We start from the raw sequence: 10476 nt of genomic DNA, 5'->3' as shown, positions 1-10476 counted from the left end.
TGTAGGGCCCATACTGTGAAAAGTGTCTCACATTAAATGTTTTTCAGGTTATCTGCAGTGTAACTTCTCCCAAAATACTCTTTGCTGGGGGGGTATGAGTTGTGGAATAATAAATGAAAATTGATTTATTCAAGACCAGAATTCCAGAATTATCAGTGTAACTAGTATAGGTAAGAACAGTAGGAGCTTTTAGAAAGGGGTAAAGAGTGATAATTTTAGGAGAGCTTCAGAATAAAGACTGCAGAACTGAGTTCTTTGGGACAGGTATCCACCTGTGAATATTTGCAGATTCTTCTAAACTGCTTTTGTTTGGCTCTAGTTGAGTTTTTTCTTTTCCTACCTATAAAAACTCAGTGTCCTCTCCTTCTGGTCTTGTTAGAACAGCACAGCGGATGGTACACGCAAGACTCGTTTGGAAAGTTAGTTGGTAATGGCCGGTAATCTTGGAAGTGATTTATAGTTGCCTGTCTGGATGACCTTGTTTTATGAGGTGGTGGTGATGGAGGTGGAGTGCTGAGCAGCTTTTGAGAACCTCGCGCTACAACTATCATGGCCTAGAAAGCAACTACCTACTCTCTCCAGTGTGGATTTATTTGCCTGTGATTGTTCTGGAGAATTGGTTTGCTGCTTGATTAGTCCAAAGCACTGAACATTCTGGCATGTGTAATCTTTAGCTGATACCCAGTAGAGTTCAAAGTATGTGTTTAGGTATATATGTGCATGTGTGTATGTATATATAGATACAGATGTACACACGTGTGTGTGTGTGTATATACATTGAGAAAAACCAAAAGCACCCAAAAAAATGTGCCAAAGTTGGTTGTGGTTTCTTGTTTTTTTTTTTTTTAACAGCTTAAAAAAAGTTCATGAGCAGTTTATTGCACTTATAGGCTTTGTCTTTTTAATTTTCTATTTTACATAAGGTACTTCTGAGTTTCAGGTTAGGTGGGAAAGGCGTTTCAGGCTTTTGCTGGATGCCATGGGGACTGTGCTATGCAGGAGCAGAATTTCTGATCAGACTTCCATGGGTCACCTGATGTGTTATCCATTGTACTTGTTCTTTGAATATAGTTTTCTGTTCTTTCCTGAAGCATCTCCTGACAGTAAAGGCTCCTGTCAGGAAATTGAGGCAGACGTGATTGTCTTGTAATATCCCTCTGTTTTTCTCTGCAATGGGAGATTTCATCCCTGACCTCCATGTTTTCAGTGTGACAACTAATACCGATGGGCAAGCCCATTGCAAGCTCCAGATAACGATAACAGAAGATTGAACCCATTTCACACGATATTCGTAAACCTCTGACTTGTTTTTTTTCCTTCCAGATGCTTTGCTTCCATATGTCCAAAAGCTTACAGTGATGGCTGGCATAGTTAGTACCCATTACTCTTACAGTCTTCAGAGAAGAAAGTAAACTTAGAGTGCTGGGTAACAAGGAGACGAGGTAAAGAATGTGGACATGGCAAGTGTAATTTAATCCTGTTGATGTAGATTGCAGTGATCTGCTTGTTTGAGTTGGAAGCAATCACAAAGTCCTGCTGGGAGGCCTTCCGAGGGAACTGCAGTCACCAAGTTAACTTCAGAATGGCGATGCAAAACCCCATCTAGGATGTAAAGGGAGCATCCGAAGCAACGCGAGTGTGAAAGGAGCTTGTCTATTAGAGGTTTTGTTTCCCTAGTGGTTAGATTCTTGTCTGCAGCTTAGGTTGTCAACTCGGTGAACTATATCACGAAGGAGAAGAATGTCACGCTCTTACTCACAAGCAAAACGTCTTCCTAATCGTCCACTCTGGAAACAGGTTTTAAGGGTTCACTTGGTGCTATTTCTAAAACTGTCCCTTGGTGCTGTGTAAATATTTCCTTGTTGTTCTGTAAGTACATATTGACTAATATGGGTGTATTCCTTTCCAGTCTACCCATGATGACAGCCCTGATGCTCATTTTGTCTGTCTCTGGCAAACTCTTCCAAACCTCCTTGCAGTAGGAGTATGCTTCTGAAATCTGTTAGGCGAACTCCCAACGTTGCCTCATGCAAACTGTTCTGAAAAATCACTTCTGTGACATTGTCTGCAAAACCAAAAGAAGCTAGATATGTCATCTTAAAACAATCCCAAACCACAGCTTTGAGACCTCTCAAATGAGTAATGCTGTAGTCATGCATCTGTAAGCCATGTCATTCCTGCCTGTTTTTTTGTTCCTGAAGTGTTTCCCCATCAGCACTTACTTGTCAAGTCCACTATTCCAAACCCTTAGAGCAAGAATTGATTTTTATTACTGCTTATGCTCGTAGGTGATGAGGTAGTTCTGCATATTAGTGCCTACTCGCGACTGGAACTGCTAGATGATAGCATTGGCATCCGGCAGTCCTGATGTTGCAAGGATCCTGCTTGAATTTGAGTTCTTGACATTTGTTATTCTCTGAATTAAAGCCCATTCAAAAGCCGGGGCTTCCCTGCCAAGTTGTCATTGCCAACGCCTGTGCCAAAAGAAACCGAAATATTTAGCAAGGCTGAGTTATAAATTTTGTGTTGTCGCTGATGCAACATCCAATGAACTAAATCTTTGATGGAGGGCCTGGATGGAACCGTTAACTTCATGAGCATTTTACTCTGAGCTTTCTGTGCGAGCTAGTTTCGGGCATCATAGCGAAGACGTGAGAGGGTGGTTGGCACTTTAGGAAAAGCAAATGATTTTGAGGCAGTCTGGCCCTGAACTGAGTGGCAGACTTTCTTCTGTTTGGAGAGCTATATTGTGAGTGAGGTAAGAAGAACGTAGGGAGACTTGAAAGGTGAAATCATTTTCTTGGCTTTTCAGACAGCTTCTGAACATGGTGGGTGTGACTCCCACCCCACCCAGCTAAAGCTCAAATCTATTTAAAAAAAAAATCCGTTTGCGGTCTCATATGGGCTGGTATCAACCTTAAAGTGGATGGGAGGTGATGGCGAGGAGTGAGGATCTAGTCACACTTCTCTCCCTAGCTGTGCCCAGCACCGAGTGTAAATAGCTCTAGATGCTGTTGGCAGAGAATTATTTGTTAAGCTTTCTGATGTACATATAGTACATCAAAATCAGTGTTTATCATCTCTTTGTTAATAAGAAGAACGGTTGCTTTTAAGCGTGTCTACCCAGTTTGAACACAATCTCTGTTGGCAAAACACAGGGAGATTCTGCTTTTTTTTTTTTTTTTTCCCTGCACTTCTCTTCCTGAAGAGTTCTAGGAACTTTGGAAAGAAGTTCCCGCATGTGTCCTCTGTGAAATGACAGCACTGTGTGGGGTTTTTTTTTGTGTTCAATCTTATATTGACAGCGTGTAGCTACCCTGACCCTTGAGTAACTCATTTCAGTATTGACCTTTGGGATGTAAGGGGCTGTGGGTACAGGGGTCGTAAGGATCGGTGTAGTTAGAGTAAAAAAAAGTGCTTGGTAGTTTGGGCAACCGTCTCTTTAGATAAGAACTGAGAGAATGTGCGCGTGTGTGTGTTCTTCTCAGCTTGCACTTGGAATTGGATATCTGCTGTCGGTTCTTACATTCATGAGCCCCTTGTGCTGTATCGGCTGTCCCTGCCTTTCTGACAAATCCATGCTGGTAACCTTCAGGATCTTTTACCTGCTGTAGTTTGTTCAGACGCATCCTGCAACACTGAAATGCTGTACCCATGTCCTGCCTCTCTCATTTATTCTGCGTGTTTCCTTTTGAAAATACAGCAGAATAAAAGAACTGTGGATAGAATGCACTAACTATGAACAGATGGTATTCCTGAACGGATATGCATTTGGAATAAGAGAGGGATTGCACTAGATCAAAAAGCTTCAGTTCAGTTTGATTTTTGCATATTAACATTCTGCAAAGCTGCTTACATCAAAGATGCTTGCATAGTATCTGGAAGACTGCTAAAGGATTTGCTTGTAGGTAGTCTTTCGAATGGAAAGGAAGGGTAAAAAGAAGGAAAGGGACGCATGAGATGCAAAGGACTTTTGAGTTCTCCTGCATGAAAATGATTTTTACCTCAAGCTTATAGAATGTGCCTCTGTTATTCTTGTCTAGCACGGCCATAGCTGTTGTAAGCTCCGAATTCTCTATGTGAGAGCTTGGCGTGACTGGTGAAAATGGTGCAGTTTCCAGTTGGAACTAGAATAGTGCAGTTCTTTGTATCTTTCCTCTCTCCATCCTCCCCTAGCTTCCACTTAGCAATAAATCTGAAATTTAAAGGTCCCCTTCTATTAAAGGTTCCTTGGACTTGTTCTGTCCTCTGGATCTGCAACGAGTAGATGACCAGATCTGACATGCAAACCTGTTGCTGCAGCTCAGCTTGAAGCTGTGGTTTTGATCCAGGCATTACTGCCCTCCGTGACCTTCAGATTCTCTCCCTCACACCTGCTTAATTCCTAATAGCCTCAGAAAAGGTTCGTGGCAGTCAGTGTGCGTACTGCCAATGCAGCAGCCGTCCTGCTCTGGACTGCCTGAGGCAGTGAGATGAAGTCATCTTATTTGCCACATGGTCCTATTAAGGAGTGCTGAAGGCTTCACACAGAAGGAAACCCCCAACATCAGAATGGGGTGGATCGGTGTAGTTAGAGTCAGAGGAGGCCACGAAGATGCTGGGAGGGCTGGAGCCCCTCTGCTGGGAGGACAGGCTGGGAGAGTTGGGGGGGTTCAGCCTGGAGAAGAGAAGGCTCCAGGGAGACCTCAGCGCCCCTTCCAGTCCCTAAAGGGGCTACAGGAGAGCTGGGGAGGGACTCTTGATCAGTGAGGGGACCCATAGGATGAGGGGGAACAGTTTTAAATGGAAAGAGGGGAGATTTAGATTAGATATTAGGGAGAAATCTTTCACTCTGAGGGTGGTGAGGCACCAGCCCAGGTTGCCCCGAGCAGCTGTGGCTGCCCCATCCCTGGAGGTGTTCAAGGCCAGGTTGGACGGGGCTTGGAGCAACCTGGGCTGGTGGGAGGTGGCCCTGCCCAGGGCAGGGGGGTGGAACGAGATGGTCTTTAAGGTCCCTTCCAACCCAAACTGTTCTATCATTCTATGAAGGTGTGGTGGATGCTGTTTTAATAGATGACTTTCTGCTAGATGCAGGCAGTGCTGCTGCCCTGCCCTCGGTACGTGTTACTTCAGTCGTGCAGATGTGCTCTGTTGCATGAACAGAGACATCTGGGGATGCTAAGGCATCGCGGAGGCAAGACCAGTCTAGCGTGTGCCTCTTTTTGGTTGCAAAAGTGCTTGCTGATAACTAATTGCTAGAGCTGTTGTTGCCGCTGTCTTTGTGCGGTGTTTTGCTGAGGTCAGCTGCTTCTGTTTTATGGAGGGCACGCCGTGCAGGAACTTTGGGTTTATTGGTGACAAGCTCCATAAACCTCCAGTGTTTAGTGATATTTTCAGGACAGCTGTAGCTGATTGGCAATCCCTTGAGGCTTGGTTACATGAGTGATAAAGTTTTTATTTCTTTATTGGAAGGGTTGCCATACAAGCTTCCCTTTAAACATCATCTGGCCTTCTTGTCCAACTGAGGTAAGATAGTGTATGTGTAATGTGTTTTCCATTTCCTCGTACCCGAAGCAGCTGACTTGTGTAGTCCTTATTTACTGTCATCTCTTAATATTTTCAGGAGAGCCTTCTCCTGTTCAAAGAGTGTGTGTGAACACAGCACACACGTATATGATAAGCCTTGTACATATATGTTCTGTTTGTTTTGGTTGTTGGTTTTGTTTTTTTTTTTTTCCCCCTCCCTAAATATTAGTCTCCTAGTTCTCTCCATCTCAATTTCTGGAAGAAGAGAGCTACTCGGCTAAGTTATAAATAAAACAACTCTGCAGACTTGAAAGCTTTCTCTGTCTTAATTTAGCTGAATAATTCTGTTGCCAGTCATAAGTTTCCCGATGAAGGGCTGTAGTGTTCCTCGGTAACATAAGGGGCTTGTGTGGGCACTCTGAAATGGTCCTTTTTGAGATGGGTAGATGTGAGTATTTAGGAATTGGCTTTGACGTGATGTTTATCTAGGTTGCTACGGCTGCCCCATCCTTCGCAGCCTGGTATTCTTTCAACGGTTGTCTATGCACGTGGCAGAATTGTGTTGGAAAGCAGGATGGATGCAAGTGACAAGTAGTTGTAGCTTAGTAACTTTTGGATGTGGTGAACACGGCTCAGGGCCATAGAGACCAAACTCCACTTGCAGAGGAGGAAGAAGAGTATTTGAGAATGCCTGGAGAAATGTTAGGCTCCCGCCATCGCTAAAGGGAGAAGAGCCAGGAGGGATATTTCCTTCAGACCTCACCGGTGGATAGGTCCACCTCACAGCTAGTCTTCCTTATTAAGCTGCTGCTGTTGACCTGCCTTTTCCAGTTGTCCACCTCGCACCGCTTCTGGTGCGGCGGAAGGAAGAGTACCAGCCCTGTAGAAACAGCGCAACCATTAGGAGGTTGGGCCTCCTTCTGTTCCCTCTTCACCCCTTTTTAGGAGCGGGAAACATCAAGGCCAGCGTGTTGCGCATTTTTGACACAGAGAACACCCGACTTCAAAAACAAGAAAATCAACTGGTTTGTTTCAAGGTGTTTTACATCTTCCCCATGTAACACAACAGCTTCATGTGAGTGCGGATGTTGCTGTTTATTTACCGAAAGTCTGACTACAGGTAAACGTTTTCAAAACGCTTTGTGGGTTGTTTAAATTTTGTGAATTAATATCTTCTGCATTAAAAGAGACACGACAACAGATTGCTGCCTAAGCACCCAAACTCATTTTGCAGATCTCCTAGGATGCTGAGCTCCCAACTTTACAGGTGCAAACCCAAATTAAAAATAATAATAATAATCTGTTAAGAGCCATATGTCAGAGAGACCCAAGGGCAGATGCTGCTGTGGTTAGGAACTGGTGCCTACACCCCAGGACGAGGTAGACCTGGGCGTAGGACTGGATCCCACCACAGCCTTCCTGGGACCTTCTGCCGGGCTGTTCCCTTCCGTGGGAGGGCATTTGGGCTGCACCGTGGTGGGGCTTATCAGCCCTGAACTGCTCTGGAGCCACGTACGGCTGCTCCCAATTTTTCCTTCCTGGGTTACGCATCCTTTAAACCTTTGCTGAAGTAGGACTGTGGAGATGCTTCCGAAACGCTGCTGCTAAATTTAAATTTTAAAACGCGGAGTGGAATGTTTTGATAAGATGTACTGGTTTTACGTTTGTGTTACTGGGCATCACTGTGATCTTCTGTGAAGTCTTGTGCCCAAGCCCAGTAGTAGAGTTTTGTGCTGGAAAACTGACAGTTTGTTGGTGGTTTATTTCCTGTTATTTCGGGACTGGTTTGGGTTCTTTTGCCCCTCTGCCCTGGGACTCCATTCATTTCTAGCTGTCACCTTACCTTCCACCTTCTTCCCTCTTATCAACCTCAGCTGTCTCTTTCCTTACTTATTTCAACCTTCTGTCATCTTTGCATGATGCGGTTGAGCACAATTTATAATCTGGAGGCTGCGCCAGGGTTTGGGGTCGAAAAGGGAAAGTCGGGAAAAGGCAGCAGTTGGTCAGAGATCATAACCAGCAAATCTGGGCGAGGGCACGGAGAGGAAAAAAAGCAAGGTAAAAATGGATTAATATTTCCCTTCCGCTCATGGTGTTTCGTACCCTGCCTGTGTTTCTTGGAAATAATATACGGCACCATCCTGTTATCTCTAGGCACTGTGTGACTAATTGTGGAGATGTGTTTGCGATTAGAACAGTTGTTTAATTTCTTGATACTGCTAGATAAAGAACCTCTTTGCCTAAAATGAATGCTCTCACACCCTCACAGGAGAAAGCTGGAACGGGAAGACCTGCTTCCCTAGCAAAGTGGTCCAATTAAGATACCTCTCAGTAACATGTTTGGCCTATAATAGCGATTTGCAGAAATTATAACAAGTTGTGAAGTTACCAGTTGAGCTACGCATTTAAAGCTGTCAGCTTTTTTAATGAAGGGATCTGTCTTTAAACCAGCTGGTTAACAAGGAAGGAGCCTGAATCTCCGTTCAAGGTAGCAGAAATCCAGAGCAATCATTTTGATTTAGTATACTTTTTTACATGGGTCGCTTGAGTCGTGCGTTACTGTGTTAAGCGTAGTGTTTTATTTCATAATCTTACGATACAAAGCGGAAACTGAGACGCTGTCTGTCAAACTGCTGGGACCCCCTGAAACCTTGTTTGAAAACTCTCTCTCTTAGAATCAAATTGTGGTGATGTAAGTAAATTTCTAGGGATCAAAGTTCTGGTGGTCCGAAGGTTAGAGTTCAAATTAAAGCCTTGGCTGGCAAAATTTCCACTCCCTTATCCTTTATTGATCCGCGCAGATTTTACTGACAAATCTGTGTGCTTGTCAGTGACTGAAATGGCTCGTTGTTTCTGTGGCTAGCATTCTCTGCTGATTAAATGGGAAACAGCACGCCGACATCACCTGCATTCTTTAATCGGTGAACTTCTTTCTCTAAGGACGACTTGCTAGCAGATGACTGCAGCAGAGATTGTGTTACTGCTTGCTGCCTGAGTCACGATAACTCCACGTTTACCTTCCAGCCTGCTGAAAGAGTGAAATAAAAACTGGTTAACTACCGTGACTGTGACTTATCTGGAAAGCAGTCGCTTCATTTTCCCTTTCACTCTTACTCTTACAAGCTGAATGGTACTTATCTTGAATGCGGCGATAACTTTACGCTTAGGATGGTCTGTGCATTACTCCTAAAGCTCTTTACCCGCACAGGAGTTTTTGGCAGAGGAAACTTCTGAAATCTGGAGAAGGATAGTTAAGTCTGAACTTACTCGGTAGGTAGGAACGCAAGAACTTGCTTAAGAGCATGTCGCTGGAAACATTCCCAGCTTTAATGCGTTGGTTAAATCTTAGTGTAGAGCCACAAGCGAGTCTGGATGTCACCTCTTCCCCTGCGATCAGTATAGTCTGGGGGTACCTGTACTCCCAGTACCCGCTAGAAACAAGCGGCAAAGCAGAATTTAGCTTTAAAAAAAAAAAACCCAAAACCACCTGCATTAAAAGAAAGAAACTGCTAGGTTTACTCGTCAAGCCTCATCATTTTAGTCGCGGATCTTTGTTTTGATGGGTACGTCTTGCAAAAGTATCGAAATTTGTCTTGTTCCTCTGTAACACTGCCCACTGAGCCAAAAATTTAAGTCACAACATCGACACGTATTTTTAATGTTCGACAGCTAGAGTGTTTCAACAAGGAATCCGATGCTATTCTTATATTTAATGTTTTCATATTAGTTAAAAATATTTTAGTGAGAAAGTAGGGCTTTCAAGTTACGTTAGTCACTTTTTTGGAGTACATGTCTTATGGATTGGGAAATTTTTCTGGTTCTAATAAGCTAAAGCAGTTGCAGCACGATGTTCCTCCTGGGCCAGTTTCCACTGGTCGAGAGTTTTAGTTAGTCATTACACAGTAACTTGCGGAGTGATCTTACCTTTAAATATATACCGTAAGCTTTCCAGATTCTGCGCAAGGCAGAATTTCCCTAATGTGAGGGATCTGCTCTAATCCGCCGCCTGTGGCGTGCTGGAATTGCGCAACCTCTCCTCTCCGCCCCCGGCACATCTGAGTAAGAAATGTGACTCTTGCTCCGGTGCAATGTGAATTTCCATTGGAACTTCAGCCCGACTTGCCCAAAGCAAACACAGTTCTGAAAACTCCTCTGTGTGTATTTGGTTTTGGAAATCAGCTGGGCATCTTACACACCCCTTATCAGAACTAAAATCGTTTTCTTGCTACTAGAATACGCAGCGCACTGAAACACCGAGGCTTTTCTGCTGAAGAAAATCTCTAGGGTTAAAGGATAACTGCATTGATTTTGCTTTAATGGTTTTGGCATGATACTTATCGTTGCGTTGTTACCTTTGTTTCTTTCATTTGGGTGCTTTGCATTAGGAGACAAGCAATGCCTCATGCAGGGCACGCTGTCATTACAAGCCTGATTTTGCTTTCCATCCGTAGCCCGTACTCTGTTTTTTAAACCTGGAGGATGCATCTGTCAGCAAGGTAGAAGACTTTCTGCAAGGTGTAGTGTGAGCTGGGTGAACCCATCCTGAAAATAACAGGATAAGAACTCTCTTCCACTTTGTAGCCACGCTATTGGGAGAGAGGAATTATTATATTGGACTAGTAGGTGGAATAAAAATTGGTTTCGACTGAGTCAAAGAACCCACCTTTTGCCAAGAACGTTGCCTCTGACAACCTCAGAGCAAAGTATCAAAAAAATAAAAAACTAAAAAATAGTCTGCTGGGAGTTTCAGCTGCTCAGGGAAGAAGAGTTGTATGACGTCCTGCATGCAGGACCTTGGGTTCTTAAATCATGGCCTGACTGAAGCGCGTCGTCCTACTGGAGAAGCGAGTCGGATGGCTCACGAGGAGAACGCATCTCCTTCTGCAGGACAAGAGGAGGGTTGTGGGAGGTGGTGTAACTGGCCTGATTTCTTCTTCCCCCTCCTCTTCCCCATCGAGTCAGTCTCCCCCC

The 10476-nt window shown here is 44.2% G+C and overlaps 1 protein-coding gene across 1 annotated transcript in view; it reads left to right on the top strand.

Moving 5' to 3' along the window:
• Positions 1–10476, top strand: part of UGP2 (UDP-glucose pyrophosphorylase 2) — a 20385-nt gene that overhangs the window by 2835 nt on the left and 7074 nt on the right. The gene's annotated exons all lie outside the window — the stretch shown is intronic.

This window comes from Charadrius vociferus, unplaced genomic scaffold (assembly GCF_000708025.1).
Source record: "Charadrius vociferus isolate BGI_N301 unplaced genomic scaffold, ASM70802v2 scaffold740, whole genome shotgun sequence".
NCBI lineage: Eukaryota > Metazoa > Chordata > Aves > Charadriiformes > Charadriidae > Charadrius > Charadrius vociferus.
The sequence above is the reverse complement of the archived record's forward strand: the minus strand, read 5'-3'. Positions and strand labels throughout refer to the sequence as shown.